The 13,618-nt window shown below is 41.2% G+C and overlaps 1 pseudogene; it reads right to left on the reverse strand.

Moving 5' to 3' along the window:
- LOC138822499 (Golgi to ER traffic protein 4 homolog pseudogene) overlaps window positions 1–5,428 on the reverse strand; it is a 10,048-nt pseudogene extending 4,620 nt beyond the window's left edge.
- Window positions 5,429–13,618: the final 8,190 nt, after the last annotated feature.

The following is a 13,618-nucleotide window of genomic DNA, read 5'->3' on the forward strand; positions in this document are numbered from 1 at the left end:
AGAATTTTAAATCTCAGTGATTACCATATGGACAGTAGATCAGACCATGTGTAACTTCATACTACATGCCGTGGGCTACGTTAAGGACTTAAAAATTGTAAACATTTACACTCCTCAAAAAAAGAAAAAACAAACACAACTTACCAGGACACTGGGGATTCACATATGTAATTCTAGCTCAGTGCTCTGCTACTTGAGCCACAAACTCCATTTTCAGCATTTTTGGTGTTTAGTTGGAGATAGGAATCTCACAGGTTTTCCTCCCCTGGCTGGCTTTGAAACAAAATTCTCAGCTCTTTGCCTACTGAGTAGATAGGATTACAAGCTTGAACTGATACTCTTATTTTTCTATTCTATTCTTCTTTTGCTTTTCTATTTAAGAATCATTTCGTTAAGTGGCAAAAAAATCCTGCTTTTGAACACAGCAGAGAAAATCAATGAAAATAGAAGCTGTGTCTGAATAGATCAATAAATGGATATATATTTTAAAAGACGTATCAAAATACAAAATAACAAAACAGAGAAGAAACCAGTTGCCAATAACCAAAACAAATGAGTACTTTATCAGAAATCCTACCGTTATAAAATTTAAAAGTACAGTAATAAACAACTTCAGATGATTTATTCAAAGATGAAACCTATCAAACCTACTTAAGGAAGAACGAAAAAAATGGAATCTACACAAATTTTCTCAATTTACATTTAAATGCATTGCAATCTATAAAACTCTAGGTACTGATGAATTTATTATTGACTTTTCCTAAAACTTTGAAGAGATCATTTTGATTCTACAAAAATATTTCCTTAGAAAGTGAGGAAATACTATTTGCCCTCTTAAAAGTTTCTCATAAAAAATATCTGGCTGAATTTTGTCTGGAATTATACTCTATGTACTGAGCAGTTAAGGAGAATTGTTTCAGGACATTGAGTCTTCTAATCATTAAGTACTTGATCGTTCATTTACTTAGTCCTTATTTTTTTGTATAACATTTGAAACGTTTTATAAAATCCATTCAAGATAAACTTCTGAATTGGAAAACCTTTTGGAGGGAATTTACTCAAAGCAGAATGATATATTTTAGGCATCTCAGTATTTAGAGCTGTGAGTATGAACTCCATGAACAGTATAACTTGTCTTTAAGGAAGTTTTTAATACATAGAGCATAACTAAGAAAAATTGTAGGTGATAGAGTAACTAAGGGAGGCCAGGACGTGGCCAACTGCCTCCATAGGAAGACAAAAGCTTGGGATGTACCCTGAGGGACAACTCTCCTGTCCTGTTCTGTCCTGTCGAGCTACTTGTCATGTATTGGGTACCTGCACAGGGAGGGCTGGAACTGCTCTCACAGCACCAAGAACGTGGTTAGCTTGCTGCCATCCAAGGCCAGCAGCAGAAATCAGATGAAGTGGAGCAGGGATTGGATGGAGGGCGGCCCGTGCTTGATGGATGTTGCTTCTGTGCATACATGATGAAGACCACAGACCTAGTTTTGTTTTCCAATAGAGAAACTGCAGCACTGCCTGAGCCACAAGTATGTCCACTTGCCATGGAAGCTGTGGGCCGTGGAGTCCTCCACCAGCATGTTGGCGCAGCCCTCACCGTCTGTGGAGTGTAGAAAGTAGTATCAAGATTCCCAGTAGTTCGGCTCTTTCCACAGGGTCAGGGCCCAAAATGGAAGGAGCTAAGGATGGCCCCATTTCCAGGAACCCCAACTGGAACACTTCAGGGCTCTGGAGAAGGGGTCCATCAACTGAACACCCTAGCCAGACACTCCATCCATTTCTGCCATCTACATCCATTTCAGGGACTCCACACCAGCATGGACAGCTCTGCTGTGCTGTTTTGCTGGCCATGAAGGAAGAACAGCAGTATGCTCCTGAGCACATGAGCTCTTGGGCCTCAGAGGGCTTGCTCTGGGACATGTACCTGAAGAAGATGGTCCAGTACATTTGGTGTGCCCCATACTGGCCGCCATTCTCCATGCAGCTTAACTTCCATGTGATTGTGGGCTTCATTGTGAGAGCCTTCCTGCTCCACCATCGCTGCTGGCAATGTGGCCCAAGTAGTATAATCTTTAGAAAGACTAGGACAAAGCCTGAGAATATTAATGCAAGAAATTGGGGTACATCAAAAAGAGGGTGGGGAAAGTGTAGACAAATGAAGGGAGGAAGGGTCAGAATGTAGTCAAGCTCATTGGGAGAAAGTGAGGGAACAGAAGATGTTGTATGAAAGGAAATGTTCTCATCTGACTTATGTAAATGAAATCCCTCTACACAACCTCTTTAAAATAACTATAATCAGCTGGGCACAGGCCACTCAGGCCTGTAATCTTAGCTACACAGGAAGCTGAGATCTGAGGGTCTCAGTTCAAAGCCAGCCCGGGCAGGAAACTCCATGTCACCCTTATCTCCAATAAACCACTAAAAAACAGGAAGTGGCGCTCTGGCTCAAGTGGTAGAGTGCTCATCTTGAGTGCAACAGCTGAGGGATAATGCCCAATCCCAGAGTTCAAACCCCATGCCTGACAATAAATAAATAAATAAATAAATAAATAAATAAATAAATAAATAAATAAATAAATAAATAAATAAAATTAAATTTGCTAAAAAGGAATTCATTGCCTATACTGCAAAACTAAGAAATATAAGGGAATGGTGGGTCAGAGGGGGGTGTGATTATTGTAGGTGTGGCACAAATCAATATGCACTGTATTCATAAACTGCTTTTGTTATATGGCAACTCCTTTGCACAACTACTGAAAGATAATTGACAAATAAAAATAATAATTGAATAGATGTAAAATAAGATACAAGAGAAACAAATGGTTGATAGATACTTCTGATATAGAACAGGGCTTCCTATTACATTGGGACCCTATAGAAGAACTCTACTGTTTTTGTAATATTTCAGAATAAGATGAGATTCATAAAGCATAGTTCATTATGATTTTTCAAAAATAATTTAAGTAGTTGTTAATAACCCAACAATACTAAATTCCTATATTATCTACATGAACAAATGTAATTTATTATCATGGTTTGAAAGAAAAATCTATGGAAACACTTTTATTTTTGGTAGGACATGAAGCTTGACCTCTGGGCCTGGGCACTACCCCTCAGCTCTTCAGCTCAAGGCAAGCACCTTACCACTTGAGCCACATAGCCATTTCTGGTTTTCTGGTGGTTAATTAGAAATAAGAGTCTCATGCACTTGCCTGCCCAGGCTGGCTTTGAAGCGCAATCTTCTGATCTCAGCACCTTGACTAGCTAGGATTACAGGTGAGGGCCACCGATGCCTGGCTAAAATTCTTAATTCCAATTAATAAGCAGAAACCCAGAACTTGAGGCTTTGCTTAAAAGGGGGAGTGCAGGTAGAAAGTGTAAAGCAAATACTAGCAGAGAGGCAAGCAGAGAAAGAGAGAGAAAGAGAGAAAAAGCGAGAGTAAGAGAGAGGGAGGGAGAGAGAGAGAAAAATGTAAAAACAAGAAGCAACCATGGGAGGAGACAGGCAAAAGAGTGTAATGAAAGTGAATATTATGAAAATAAGTAGTATGAAAATAGGAAAATATAATGGAGTCCATTATTTTGTACAATAATAAGACAATATATCTAAAAGAAATTATTTAGACAGTGATGAGAACATATTAGCTGGTGGGGAAGATATTATTTACATTCACTTAGGCCCCAAACACAATCTCTGAAGATGCTCCTATTCTATCCGGGCCAATGAAGTGGCCACTGCCAGTTTTTGCAGCAAAAAAAGAAAAATGTCATTCTGAGAACCAATGAGAGATAATGGCCAGACACAAGTGCCAGGCCCTGGGTTTTGTTCTCCGATTTGAAAAAAAAAAACTAATCTTATTTAGTTTATGACTTACTTCACAGAAGAAATAAGTGTATTCACTCATTCATGGATGCACATATTGATACATTTTCGGTCTCATTTGAGAAAATTTACTATGAAAAAGCATAACAGAAGTCACATACTGATGGTTCATGCTTGTAATCCAAGCCACTCAGGAGGCTGAGATTTGAGGATCATGGTTTGCAGCCAGTTGGTGCAAAATCGTCTATAAGTCTCTTATCCCAACCAGTAAAAGACCAACCAGCAAAAAAAACTATAGCAGTGTCTCAAGCAGTAGAATGTTAGCCAAGAGCTATAAAGCTACAGGGCAGCACCCAGTCACTGAGTTCATGTCCCAGCAGAACTGGCAGAAAAAAAATGAACTCGAATTCAAAACAGCTTTATTAGGTTCAAAATAGTTCATAATCATTGAGAATAATTTGCTATTTGGGGCCAAACAAAACAATTATTTTTCTACTAATGACACAGAATAAAACACTCCTTAATTAGTTCTAAATCATGTAGGATTTCACTATGTGGAACTGTACCTTTTCTAATGATAGCAGAAAACTGTATGTATTATATCCCAGGACTGTAAAACATATAAAATTAGATTTGTGCTCCATGGACAAAGTTTCATGATTCATAAAAGAGTATCTTCACAGTACTTAAAGTTTTTATATACTCTACACTGATCCTTTTTCCATACTGTATTATTATTGAGCACAACATAATTGTTAGTAAGCCTTGTCTTTACATTGGAAAATTCCCAATGCTGAACTTTCTAAACTTTCCTTTCTTTTATAAAGCAAATAAAACTATGATGGTATGTGAATATCATCAGTAGAAAAGTAAGTGAATGCCACCTCTACAATGCTCTGGACCTGCTTGATCATCTCACCCAGCTGCAGTTCTGTGTTCTTTCAGGCATCCTTTCAGGCTGATTGATCTTCTCCTTAGTGCCCAGGTTAGGGTGCCCAGTAACTTCCCTCCAGTCTCCAAGGTTAGCTCGTGGTTGTTTCTTCATTGCAGAAAATAGATTTCTGTATTCTACAAAAAAATAAATGTGATTGGGTCAAGCCTCTACTGTCATAAAGATTTTATTGTACATTAGTCCATATTTCCTCAGATAATTCCTTAAATATTCAATTAATGGGAGGAAGGGGCTTGGAGGGAGGGAGGGAAAAGAAGGCACTATACAAAAGGAAATGTATTCATTATCTGACTCATGTAATTTAATCCCTCTGTACATTCTCTTTATAATACCAGTGTAGACATGGCCAACATATTCACCTAACAAAACTAATATGTTACACATATTGAGAAGACAGTATACTCCCAAATAAAGTGTACTTAAATCATTTGCAAAGCCACTCTGGCCCCTTTGCCTCTGCCACTCCTGGTCCTTTTGTCCAAGATGGGGTGCCAAAGGCACTGCCTCCTGGGCTCCAAGACCGCTGCTGTGAGGGTCTGTGGGCCACAGGTCAGCATCTCCAACACCAAATTTGCAAAATGGGGCGGGTCAGCGCAGCTTGTTATGGTCCACAATTCTGCTGCAGTGTGAAAAGGAGGAGGGCTGTACATGAGGCCTCTGGTTCCAAGCACCCTGCTAAGGCTAGAGTCCTTGGAAAGCCATACAGCAGCAGGGGGCAGCCACCAGGCTGTGAACCTCCAAGCTGGCAGTGGAGACCAGACAGCAAGGCCTCAGGGACCTGGGCACCTTGGCTCATCGCACCACGCCTTGCCCAGTGCCTCGACCTTGCAGCTACTGCCTGAGGTCTGGTCTTTGGGCCCTGCCCAGCAGCTGGGAGTACCAGATGCTACTCAGCAGCCTGAGTCCCCTGCTGCCAGCTGAACACCCAAGGACTGGATTCTCCACCAGGTCAAGCGCCTCAGGGAGACAGTCAGTGGCTGTACACATGCCGACCTCATCTGGATGGCCTGTGTGACTTTCTGGCTGCCTGCAGGATGAGCAACCCTGGCAGAAAATCCCGGACTGCCAGCGGCTGCCCTAAGCCCCTTCGCTCAAGGTGGAGCCCATGCACCTGTGCTTCAGGGACAATGGAGACGATGGCAGGCAAGGAGATGCAGCAGCAGCACCACTGCTACCTCCATGCAGCCGACAGAGCCCCCAGGGCTGCCCGTGACATCAACCCCCTGGGCTGTCTGCTCCTGAACTGAGGCTGCCCATACAAGCAGTGCTCACTTTCCTCTATGTATGCCCTGCCCCTGCCCAATCCCCAGGTGTCACTGCCTCCTCTGCCACCTTTGCCCTGGACACTCAGCTGCCATAAGGGCCCCTCATAGAGTTCATAGTGGTTGAGGGCGCTTTTGCAGGACAGCCCCCAGGAAAGAGTGATAGGAGACTTGAGTCTGTGGGAAAAGGTATTCCGCACATATTTTGATAGAATATGAAATCAGATGAAAACAAAAATTATCAAATTTTAAAAAAGAAATTAACCAGGCATCAATGGCTCACAGCTTTTATCCAAGCTCCTCAGAAGACTGAGAGCTGAGGATCAAGAGTGGAAGCCAGCTTGGGTAGGAAAGTCCCTGAGATTCTTATCTCCAATTATCTACAAACAACAGCAGCAGCAGCAGCAGCAGCAGCAGCAGCAAAACCCCACAAGTAAAGCTGTGGCTCAAAATGATAAAGTGTTAGCCCTGGGCATGAAGCTCCAGGACAATGCCCAGGCCCAGAATTCAAGCTTGATGATCCCCCTTCCCCAACAACAACTACAACAACAATAACAAAAATAAAAATTAAAAAAAATATTCCAGTGACATCCTCTAGACCAACTATATGTTAAACATCTTGCATAGTATCCACATGCTCACTAGGAGTGTGCTGTAATATTCTAGGACAGGGTCAACAAACATGTTTTGTAAAGAGTGGGCCATATGGTCTTCAATAATAACTACTCAAATTTGCCTTGCATCATGAGAACATACAAAAGTTGGATGAGGCTATGTTCAAATACAACTTTATTTATAAAACTGGGAGGGTCTCACGTTTGATTACAATATTCGGATTCTTGATTTTAGGTTACAAACACCAGTCCATAGCCAAGATCCAGAATATTCCAGTAGTTTGTTTCATTTATTTATATTAATTACAGAAGATGTAATAATGTAATTTTAAAAAAGAAACACTCAATTGCAATACAATATGTTATATTTGATCACCTGAACTGAAAAACTCATCTACTTACAATAGTCAATTGCTAGATTTTTCAGATTTACTAAAAGTAATTTGTAAAGATCTTAAGGTAAACAAAAATATCTAGGAAACGTTACTCTGACATATTATGAAATATATCCCTAACTCGGTTCTACTTTTCAATAACTTAGAGGAAATTGGGGAATCCATCCAAGAGAGCGAAATTCTGAAGAAAGACTGGTCTTCTACACACTGCACTGCAGCTCCTGGATAAGAAACCAGGGATCACCAAATATCCACACTGCTTTTCACACTGTAATTCCCTCTCAACAGACTACCAGCACATAGAAGAATTTTCACCAGAACCTGAGTGCCTCACTTCTTCTGTGTATTTATATGCACTATTCTAAGTCTTGAAGTCAAAACCTTGGTTCTGTCCCAGAGCTTTTCACTGTAGGCTAGCTCTATACCTCTTCCAGCTTTCTTTGGCAGTGAATTGGAGATGAGAGTCTCACAGACTTTCCTGCCCAGGCTGACTTTGAACTGAGATCCTCAGATCTCAGCTTCCAATTAAAGGTATAATTAAAGGCATGAGCTACCAGTGCCCAATAAACTGCCCTACTTTTCTTGATTGTTTTTATTTTGTTTGAGATCAGGACTTGAATTAAATATTTGACACGTTTTCTCACTAGGTATCACTCTGCCACTTGAGCCATATATCCAGCAATCATTATTTTGAATAGCTGGAAATCATCAAATTTTCTTAATATGGTCTGTACAATTACTGTTGTTCTAAAACTCATCCTAATCAAAAAAGTCTTATTTATGGACCCTAGAGATCATCTGAACAAATTCTCATAATATTGCTTGTAATTGCTTATCACTTTAGGAACATGATTTTTTAAATTATTGTTTTACATAGCAGAGTTGTCATTAAACAAAGCAGTTTATGAATACAATATGCCTTGATCAATGCCACCACTTTCAACATTCTCATTAATCCCTCCCTTTCACACACCTTCCCTCACTCTTCTCAATTAATGGTAGGATATTTACTGGAATCCTCTCTACATTTTCCCCTTTTCCTCCTCTTCATTCTCCAACCTTTCCTCCCTTCACCCTACTTTTGACTACCTATGACCCTATGATCCAGCAACTCTACTCCTGGGGATTTACCCAAAAGATTACAAACCAGGATATAATAAAGCTTTCAGCACAACCATGCTTAGTGAATCAGCCCAAATGCCCCTCAAGAGAGAAATTAATCAAGAAAATGATGAATATTGACCATTTGTAACTCTCATATCTCATTTTTCTGACATTGTATAGTCTCTGTACTGCAGTGAGCAACACGTAGAAACTGAGGTAAAAGATTTTCAGTGTTATCTGTTAGCCATGGATTCCTTGATGTGAGTTCTCTGCTCACTCTCGTTGTCTGTTCATGCCTTTGAGTGCTAATAAAAATCACATGCATTTTTCTTCCTTTTCAATTCTTTCAAAGCCTAAAAAACTTTGTCTCTTTTGAGTAACTAATTTTAAAGAGAATATCACCAGCTGCCACCTCTCCGTGGCCTTGAAATTAAATGTTCAAATGGGACAATGGCTTTTTGGTGGGAGAGGGGAATTTTGTATTCAGAGGGTTTTGTATTCAGAAGATCTGTGCTTGCTAGACAGGACTTAGGTAGTACAACAGCTAGCAGTCAACTCCTTTTGACATACTTCTAGACATTTTGTTTATTTGAGGTCTTGAGCTTTTTGCCCAGGGCTGATCCTAGATTGATTGAGACCTGGCTACCTATGCCTGCCACATAAGTAGCTAGGATTACACATGTGAACCATTATGGCCAGCTCATTTTTTTGAGATGGGTGTCTTAGCAGTTTTTTCTCTGGCCTGGCCTCAGACCATGATCCTGTTTTATTTCTGCTTCCCAATCAGGTGGTATTACAGATGTGGGATACTATGCTTAATGCACTTGACACCTTCGTAACTAAAATTTCTTCTAAAATTCCAAGCAGGATGTAAGATTTTTCATACTCATTATATGTAACCATGAAGAATACTAAATAAGACATAATAAAGGGGTTATAATTTAGATTATTTTAGTCACAGTGATAAAAATATCTGAACACTTTTTAAAATTTTTTGGAAAGTAGTATCTTGTAGGACCAAATAATGCATCTAACTGTGTTCTCAAGCATCTTTTATTTAATAGGATTCCATCTACTTGGTGCCATTGGTGGTTCATCACTCCCAGGTGTTCTACAACCTCTATTCTCTCATAGAATTTGCTTTCAATATCATCTGTGAAGGTGTTCAGCTAAAGCAACAACTGGCTATCAAAGCCCACTGATTGCTCTCCATTCGTTGTAGTGCATCTCCATTCAAAAACTCCTAAAACGCATGCCCAAGGAGCACAAACACCTACATCCTGAATGGAAAACTGTCCCATTGAGTGGATTTCCCCCTAGCAGATGCAATGCTCACAACATTAATAACTGTGAGCAGCATTTTTCTACCTTTTCCATGTCCCATAAGGATGCTGCTTGGAGTGGAGATTCTGGCCATTACACATTTGTGAAAAGGAGGACATATGTCAAACAGACTGAAAAGTTTGAGGGTGTACAAAAATAGATGCTACAAGTCATTGGAACAAATATCAGGACCCCTCTCTGGCCAGGAGTTCCTCTGAGAGTCAGTTGGGACAGCTTTGCAAGTTTCTAAACTACCCTGAGAGCTCATGGAAACAATATCCTGGGAAACAGAAATGATGTACTCCAGACAGACTCTTTATGCCCTTAAGGAGTGTCACAAATATACAGAGCTTCTCTGTTCCTTGGAGCACTGTCAAGACCCTAGGGAAGCTTGGATAACTCCAACTTCTATACTAATGTGAAAACTGCACAAGGCCAACCTTCTTTGGTGTGCTTAGTAATTGTACTCTTTTATCCAGGAAAGATCTGGCATTTCCTATGCAGACATCTGAGGGGAGCATAAACAAGTGTTAGGTGTTTTGTTACTAAAGCTTGCATAGATTTTTTTGGGGGGGTCCGGTCATGGGGCCTGAACTCTGGGCCTGGGCGCTGTCCCTCAGCTGTTCAGCTCAAGGGTAGCACTCTACTACTTGAGCCACAGTGCCACTTCTGGCTTTTATTTTTTGCTTATGTGGTGCTGAGGAATCGAACTCAGGGCCTCATGCATGCAAGGCAAGCGTTCTACCACTGAGCCACCTTCCCAGCCCAAGATAATTTTTTTTTTAATGTGTTGATTCTGGGGTTTGAACTCAGGGCCTCAGCATTGAGTTTCATTTTCCCCAAGGCTACTACTAAAATTGGAGCACAAATCTCTTGAAATTTCCTGCCAAACAAACTCCATAACTAAGATAGGTAGAAATGCAAGCATGAGTCACTTAAGTATTATATCATGTACTCAAGTTAGAATGTGACAGGGAATAACAAAAATATCTATTGATACTATTATCTTTGATGATGAAGCCATTCTCCTTCTCCTTTTCCTCAAAGCCTGAGAGGTCATTTAAAGTAATAACATGGCTCCTTTATCTTCAGCATTTCTAAGGGTAAGTACACTGCCCACAAACAACTAGTTTCATATTCAGTTATATACACACAAAATGAAATATCATGGAAAAGCAACACATATATATTTGCAAAAAGCTAAAATGACTTCTTCCTTGTTCTCTTACTCAAAAGATCATTTGCCATGAAATAGATTGTCCTTGAAAAAATCGTGTTAAGTATGTCAGGGTTAGAGAGACAAAGACATATGTCTTCTCTCTGTGGAAGTTAGATCTAAATTATAAACATTCATGAAAAAACATATTCAGGGTCCTAGGCATACATACAAGCTGAATAAATTCTGGTATACTCATGGAAGATTGAAAGAGTGTAACTCCTTTAAACAACTCAGAGTTTAACAAACTGAATACCAGGAGGCTGAAACATGTGTTCCATATGTGGAGAGTGGGAGGAGGTCAAGGGGTAGAGGATGGTGATTGGAGGGAGAGAAGTTGGGTAACCAAACACAGTCCTAATAGTCAATGTATATGCGTGAATATAAAACCAGGTAACTTGAGAACATAGAGATGGGGTTGGGAGATATGTGGGAGAAGGATGAATGCAATGACATTGATCAAGATGCATTGTATTCAAAAAGTGACATGCTGTCAGAAAAAGTCCTTTGTAAAAGCAATTAAATAAGAAAGTCATATAAAAAGTAAGTCACACCCCATGTCTACTGGCTCAATTTGCCTCCTCCAAGTGATCTGTGAAAAAAGCTCAGCTGCTTTCAGATAATTACCTCAAGTTTCTTCAGGAGGAATTTCATTTGCACTGCGGAACTCAGAGAGTGCTCAGGCCACATCTCTGTGATTTCACCTTCCAAGTCATTCATCCAGGTCATCATTTCTGTGACTCTCGATGGAAAGTTCTCCATCGGAAGCCGCAACAACAGAATGATTTCCCCTTAATTTCTGCAGTTGACAAGTCAGGATATCACAAAAGAATTCTCATTTGATAAAAGGTCTTGCTACCATAATTATGCAGGTTACCCACAAACCCAACACAACATTTAACCTTAAAATACATGACCCGCCCTTCCCACACCCAGTAATGATATAAAACTTTTACATAATGTAGCACAGTACCAGATACTATGAGAAAAATGTAAATCTTATTTTGCCCTTAAGAAAGATCTCATTAGAGGTCAGTGAAGTAACTAAGACCTAGATTAAGTGGTGCCACAGAAAAATAATGTCAATAAAAATTGTTGAATTGGAAAAAAATATTTTAGAATATTTGTGGGCTAACAATCAAATGCTGATTCAAATACCACGATCTCCCTGTATCAGTTGAAGCACTGGTGGGCTTTGGAGAAAGCATCCCTAACATCAAACCCAGACCTTCCAACTACACAGGCTACAGCAGAAAGGGAGTCAGGGCAGAATCCTAGCCATAGCCTTCCTTTTCTTAGATTCTCTATAGCACATGCTCAGGCTAATTTGGCACCATGAATATGTGTTCTTGCACACTGTGTACACACCTAAACACAAATCCTCCCACATAATTAGGATCTCATGAGAATTTAGATGGGAGCCCACTTATCTCAAATATGGACATGAGATAATGACCTATGAACTTGGTTAGACACTGACCAGGAAGATGGAGATCTGGAGGTGAAGCTGAAGAATCCCTTGAACAAGACCTCTTTGTAGCAGGTGAAGTGCTATTTGAGGAGGGTGGCACAATCCCCAGATTCAAACCCATAACCAAGTCTATAGATGCCAGGAAGGGACATGGGACAAACACCAAGCCCTAGCCGTCCTTCTCTTAGTCCCACTGTAACACATTATCAGGTAAATCTGGCAACAGGTAAATGAGAACGTGTGTGCGTGTGTGTGCGTGCGTGCATACGCACACACACACACACACACACACACACACACACACACACACACACACAAACTTCACGCATGATTCTGTACACTCTGGAGGATAGAGCACCCCTTACCTCAAAACAGGGGCTTCCTGAGGGTAGCACATCACTACAGTCAGTGTATGAAAAGTTTGGTGAAGGCAGTAGACTCAATGGCTCCAACCCCATTGCCACTCTCAGTTGACACACTGGACGCAAGCAATCCCCACTTATGCCTGAGAAGAAAGCCCAGGTTGTCAAACAGCCCCCACCTTCCTTCTCAAGTGGACTCTTAAGCATACATTCATTCCTATCTGAAGCTACATGTGTACAACTGCGTAACCCTTCATCGTGCCTCAGCAACCACACCAGGGGAAGGGACATCTTAACTCAAAATGGGGCCTCAAGGCACTTGGGCACATGTGTTCCAGCAAGATGGAGATCTGAAGAGGTCTTTGGACACTAGGTCCCTCCAGCAGTTGAGAGACCACTTGGGGGTGGGTGGCAGTGTTAATGGCTCCAGTACTACAACCACCAGTGAATGTGTGAGCCCTGCACTACAGGTTTTAGTAAGGTGGACTCTAATCCCCAGCCTTCCTTCTCTGGTGACTGCCACAACCTATGTCCAGACCAACCTTGTACCACATGCATGTGCATGTGCGTGTGTATACTTAAGTGTGCATTTCATGGACATCCTTTCACCCACGCCTGTTGAGAGAACAGAGGCTTGGAGAACAGGGTTGAGGGACTGAGGGCAGTGGGAGGAGAGTGGGCAAGGTGGCAGGGGAGCTGGGGAGGCTGTGGAAGGTGGGGGTGGGGAAATAGGAAGGACCGGGTAGAAGGGACAGGTCCACTAAACCCACTTAACTCAAAATAGGGTCTTCCCAGGATGGATTCCACAGGGAACCGGAGCTGAGGGATGAGGGAAGATACTCACCTAAATCTTTGTTTTCCAAGAATGATAAGTGCAGTACTGACATTAGACAAAAAAGCCTAAGCCAGGAGGTGAAGTGGGGAAGACTTACTCTAGGCCTTCCTTCTCTGGCAGCTCTCACAGACCTTGTTCAAGAAATTTGGCACCACTTCCAAGCATGCTATGGGAATGCCTTGTGCATGAGCAGATGTCCACACATGCCCGCATGCATGCATCTGTTCCCATGGGAAGATGAGTAGAACTGGGAGAAGG

The sequence above is a fragment of the Dipodomys merriami genome, unplaced genomic scaffold (genome assembly GCF_024711535.1).
Source record: "Dipodomys merriami isolate MVZ:Mamm:240054 unplaced genomic scaffold, mDipMer1.0.p SCAF_1107, whole genome shotgun sequence".
NCBI lineage: Eukaryota > Metazoa > Chordata > Mammalia > Rodentia > Heteromyidae > Dipodomys > Dipodomys merriami.